Source organism: Danio aesculapii, chromosome 2, assembly GCF_903798145.1.
Source record: "Danio aesculapii chromosome 2, fDanAes4.1, whole genome shotgun sequence".
NCBI lineage: Eukaryota > Metazoa > Chordata > Actinopteri > Cypriniformes > Danionidae > Danio > Danio aesculapii.
The window spans coordinates 57,589,307-57,594,375 of record NC_079436.1 but is presented as its reverse complement, the minus strand read 5'-3'; the positions used below and the strand labels follow the sequence as shown (position 1 = coordinate 57,594,375).

Sequence of the window (5,069 nt, the reverse complement as noted above, 5' to 3'; positions counted from 1 at the left end):
ATGATCAAGGATAGATAAAATAAAAATAAATTTATGGGGTTTTTTTTTGCTTCGATCTTGAGCAGAGGCCAGGGTCCCCGTAAGGTTTGAGACATAATCCTCCAGACTCTGAAAGACCACGTCCATCTTGTCAGCATTTTCAGCATCCTGACATGCTGGGTTCGGTTGTGTATTAGTTATGTCTTCTTCGATTTTTTTTATCATGCAAATGTCTCTCACAACAAGCTTTGCGGCGCTGTGTCTTAGCTGGTCAAAGGGCCTGTCTTGTAAACAGGAGATTCTGGGTCAAATCCCAGCAGTGCCTTAGTCCAGATGGTTCTTGTGCTTGGTTCACAGAGCTTAACGGAATGAATCATGAAATTGTAGAGCTTTGAGGTGTAGTGGGTAGTGCGACAAATAGAGTTAAGCAACCTCTTTGGTTGTCTCTTTAAGACATGCCATCTTTTTAGTCTCTGTGCAAAAACGTCTTGTCCCTTTTTCGGTGTTGGCGCTGTGGCTTAGTTGGTCAAAGCGCCTGTCTTGTAAACAGGAGATCCTGGGTTCAAATCCCAGCAGTGCCTAATGTACAGGTGCCAGAATTGCTTCTTCCCAAAAATTACGAGTGTTTACGCGGCGAGCTGTTTAGCAGACTTTTTCTTAACAACTCTCAAATCCTTAAGAACGCTGCTCGTTTAAGAGGGCTTTGGACAATGGCTCTATGTAGCATGCTGTGGTAATGCGTAACCAATTGGACTTTAATATTTCAAGTAGAGACATTCACACATGCAGCGCTACCGTTGTGTTTTTTATTTCATTTTTTTCAATTGAACAATTAGCCTCTCTCATGCCTATCTGGCGCTGTGGCTTAGTTGGTCAAAGCGCCTGTCTAGTAAACAGGAGATCCTGGGTTCGAATCCCAGCAGTGCCTAGTCCGCATCGAGCAAAGCTTTTATGGGCTAGAGGGTGCCAAAAGGTGCTTCCTGTGCAACAGTGCTACAGGTAGCAGGGCTCTGTGGCGCAATGGATAGCGCATTGGACTTCTAGGCTGTGAGCTAAGTCATTCAAAGGTTGTGGGTTCGAGTCCCACCAGAGTCGCCAGCTTTGACCTTTTTTACCACTGACTTAGGTGTGGTGCGTTTCCAACATTTTAGGTGTCTGTCCATCCCGTTTTGATTCTTTCTTTCATTGCGCAGTGCAGGCTCAGATACTAAGGTACTCTACAATGAAGCTGATGACTTAATTGAGCTCTTTTAAATAAGGGAGATTAGAAAATGCCGCAGGGCTGAGTGGGCTTGAGGAATGACTCGAGGGCAACCTGTGGTTTTGGGGCAAATGTGACTACCACCTATCGATCAGATCAAGCCTTTTGTCGTACAAGAGCCTCTTTCTGCAAGCGCAAAGTAATTGAGTAGAAAGCATAGTAAACATTGCTTTTCCCCCACTGTCTTTGATGAAACTGTGTTTGGAAGTATTGTATCCAGAGGTTTTTTCTTGTAGTGCTGAGACTAAGTTGGCCAGAGCACCTCTCTTGGGAACAGCAGGTCCTAGGTCCGAATCCAAACTGCACCTTTTCCTCAGATTATGTGAGAGTGGCTTTCTGATCTGAAACTCTTTGCACGGCCAATAGCATATGTTTGTCCTGATTTCCATTTTCCGAGCTGACACTGGGTTTGGATGTAAAGCAACTGGAGGTTCCTAAAACACTTAACACATGATCAAGGATAGATAAAATAAAAATAAATTTATGGGGTTTTTTTTTGCTTCGATCTTGAGCAGAGGCCAGGGTCCCCGTAAGGTTTGAGACATAATCCTCCAGACTCTGAAAGACCACGTCCATCTTGTCAGCATTTTCAGCATCCTGACATGCTGGGTTCGGTTGTGTATTAGTTATGTCTTCTTCGATTTTTTTTATCATGCAAATGTCTCTCACAAACAAGCTTTGCGGCGCTGTGTCTTAGCTGGTCAAAGGGCCTGTCTTGTAAACAGGAGATTCTGGGTCAAATCCCAGCAGTGCCTTAGTCCAGATGGTTCTTGTGCTTGGTTCACAGAGCTTAACGGAATGAATCATGAAATTGTAGAGCTTTGAGGTGTAGTGGGTAGTGCGACAAATAGAGTTAAGCAACCTCTTTGGTTGTCTCTTTAAGACATGCCATCTTTTTAGTCTCTGTGCAAAAACGTCTTGTCCCTTTTTCGGTGTTGGCGCTGTGGCTTAGTTGGTCAAAGCGCCTGTCTTGTAAACAGGAGATCCTGGGTTCAAATCCCAGCAGTGCCTAATGTACAGGTGCCAGAATTGCTTCTTCCCAAAAATTACGAGTGTTTACGCGGCGAGCTGTTTAGCAGACTTTTTCTTAACAACTCTCAAATCCTTAAGAACGCTGCTCGTTTAAGAGGGCTTTGGACAATGGCTCTATGTAGCATGCTGTGGTAATGCGTAACCAATTGGACTTTAATATTTCAAGTAGAGACATTCACACATGCAGCGCTACCGTTGTGTTTTTTATTTCATTTTTTTCAATTGAACAATTAGCCTCTCTCATGCCTATCTGGCGCTGTGGCTTAGTTGGTCAAAGCGCCTGTCTAGTAAACAGGAGATCCTGGGTTCGAATCCCAGCAGTGCCTAGTCCGCATCGAGCAAAGCTTTTATGGGCTAGAGGGTGCCAAAAGGTGCTTCCTGTGCAACAATGCTACAGGTAGCAGGGCTCTGTGGCGCAATGGATAGCGCATTGGACTTCTAGGCTGTGAGCTAAGTCATTCAAAGGTTGTGGTTCGAGTCCCACCAGAGTCGCCAGCTTTGTCCTTTTTCATCACTGACTTAGGTGTGGTGCGTTTCCAACATTTTAGGCGTCTGTCCATCCCGTTTTGCTTCTTTCTTTCATTGCGCAGTGCAGGCTCAGATACTAAGGTACTCTACAATGAAGCTGATGACTTAATTGAGCTCTTTTAAATAAGGGAGATTAGAAAATGCCGCAGGGCTGAGTGGGCTTGAGGAATGACTCGAGGGCAACCTGTGGTTTTGGGGCAAATGTGACTACCACCTATCGATCAGATCAAGCCTTTTGTCGTACAAGAGCCTCTTTCTGCAAGCGCAAAGTAATTGAGTAGAAAGCATAGTAAACATTGCTTTTCCCCCACTGTCTTTGATGAAACTGTGTTTGGAAGTATTGTATCCAGAGGTTTTTTCTTGTAGTGCTGAGACTAAGTTGGCCAGAGCACCTCTCTTGGGAACAGCAGGTCCTAGGTCCGAATCCAAACTGCACCTTTTCCTCAGATTATGTGAGAGTGGCTTTCTGATCTGAAACTCTTTGCACGGCCAATAGCATATGTTTGTCCTGATTTCCATTTTCCGAGCTGACACTGGGTTTGGATGTAAAGCAACTGGAGGTTCCTAAAACACTTAACACATGATCAAGGATAGATAAAATAAAAATAAATTTATGGGGTTTTTTTTTTGCTTCGATCTTGAGCAGAGGCCAGGGTCCCCGTAAGGTTTGAGACATAATCCTCCAGACTCTGAAAGACCACGTCCATCTTGTCAGCATTTTCAGCATCCTGACATGCTGGGTTCGGTTGTGTATTAGTTATGTCTTCTTCGATTTTTTTTATCATGCAAATGTCTCTCACAACAAGCTTTGCGGCGCTGTGTCTTAGCTGGTCAAAGGGCCTGTCTTGTAAACAGGAGATTCTGGGTCAAATCCCAGCAGTGCCTTAGTCCAGATGGTTCTTGTGCTTGGTTCACAGAGCTTAACGGAATGAATCATGAAATTGTAGAGCTTTGAGGTGTAGTGGGTAGTGCGACAAATAGAGTTAAGCAACCTCTTTGGTTGTCTCTTTAAGACATGCCATCTTTTTGGTCTCTGTGCAAAAACGTCTTGTCCCTTTTTCGGTGTTGGCGCTGTGGCTTAGTTGGTCAAAGTGCCTGTCTTGTAAACAGGAGATCCTGGGTTCAAATCCCAGCAGTGCCTAATGTACAGGTGCCAGAATTGCTTCTTCCCAAAAATTACGAGTGTTTACGCGGCGAGCTGTTTAGCAGACTTTTTCTTAACAACTCTCAAATCCTTAAGAACGCTGCTCGTTTAAGAGGGCTTTGGACAATGGCTCTATGTACCATGCTGTGGTAATGCGTAACCAATTGGACTTTAATATTTCAAGTAGAGACATTCACACATGCAGCGCTACCGTTGTATGTTTTTTATTTTATTTTTTCAATTAAACAAGTAGCCCCTATTACGGTTATCTGGTGCTGTGGCTTAGTTGGTCAAAATACCTGTCTCGTAAACAGAAGATTCTGGGTTTGAATCCCAGCAGTGCCTAGTTTGCATTAAGGAGGGCTTTTATGGCTTGAGAGTACCAAAAATTGCTTCCTGTGCTACCGCAGCAGGGCTCTGTGGCGCAATGGATAGCGCATTGGACTTCTAGACTGTGAGTTAAGTCATTCAAAGGTAGTGTGTTCGAGTCCCACCAGAGTCGCTAGCTTAGTCCTTTTTCATCACTGACTTAGGTGTGGTGCGTTTCCAACATTTTAGGCATCTGTCCATCCCGTTTTGCTTCTTTGTTTCATTGCGCAGTGCAGGCTCAGATACTAAGGTACTCTACAATGAAGCTGATGACTTAATTGAGCTGTTTTAAAAAAGGGAGTTTAGAAAATGCCGCAGGGCTGAGGGGGCTTGAGGAATGACTCGAAGGTAACCTGTGGTTTTGGGCAAAAGTGACTACCACCTATTGTTGAGCTCAAGCCTTTTGGATTTGTCGTACAAGAGCCTCTTTCTGCAATTGCAAAGTAATTGAGTAGAAAGCATAGTAAATATTGCTTTCCCCCCACTGTCTTAGATCAGTGGTCGGGAACCCATGGCTTTTTGACCAAAATATGTGGCTCTCCTGCTGTCTGCCTTAAATAATATCTTAAAGTTTAAAAAAATGATAACCATCAGATAACTAGAAATCAGTTTCCTATTGAAAATACAATTACAGTTCCCTCGTTATTGTAATTTTTGCAGGAAAAAGAATAAAAACGTTTCGAACAATGCTTGTGTGCGGCGCTGTGAATAAACTTATGTTTCTATGGTAACCGCGCGCTCGTAAGTTTAAACAAC

General features: G+C 43.8%; 7 non-coding genes across 7 annotated transcripts; all 7 read left to right on the top strand.

The window, feature by feature from the left end:
- Positions 1–486: 486 nt before the first annotated feature.
- On the top strand, positions 487–560 carry trnat-ugu (transfer RNA threonine (anticodon UGU)). Its single transcript has one exon. It is a non-coding gene; the product is annotated as a tRNA-Thr (tRNA).
- Positions 561–833: 273 nt separating this feature from the next.
- Positions 834–907, top strand: trnat-agu (transfer RNA threonine (anticodon AGU)). The gene has a single exon. It is a non-coding gene; the product is annotated as a tRNA-Thr (tRNA).
- Positions 908–985: 78 nt separating this feature from the next.
- On the top strand, positions 986–1,074 carry trnar-ucu (transfer RNA arginine (anticodon UCU)). The gene is given in 2 exon segments: positions 986–1,022; positions 1,039–1,074. It is a non-coding gene; the product is annotated as a tRNA-Arg (tRNA).
- A 1,103-nt stretch (positions 1,075–2,177) lies between these two features.
- trnat-ugu (transfer RNA threonine (anticodon UGU)) lies at positions 2,178–2,251 on the top strand. Its single transcript has one exon. It is a non-coding gene; the product is annotated as a tRNA-Thr (tRNA).
- Positions 2,252–2,524: 273 nt separating this feature from the next.
- Positions 2,525–2,598, top strand: trnat-agu (transfer RNA threonine (anticodon AGU)). The gene has a single exon. It is a non-coding gene; the product is annotated as a tRNA-Thr (tRNA).
- A 1,269-nt stretch (positions 2,599–3,867) lies between these two features.
- trnat-ugu (transfer RNA threonine (anticodon UGU)) lies at positions 3,868–3,941 on the top strand. The gene has a single exon. It is a non-coding gene; the product is annotated as a tRNA-Thr (tRNA).
- A 416-nt stretch (positions 3,942–4,357) lies between these two features.
- Positions 4,358–4,446, top strand: trnar-ucu (transfer RNA arginine (anticodon UCU)). The gene is given in 2 exon segments: positions 4,358–4,394; positions 4,411–4,446. It is a non-coding gene; the product is annotated as a tRNA-Arg (tRNA).
- The last annotated feature ends 623 nt before the right edge of the window (positions 4,447–5,069 follow it).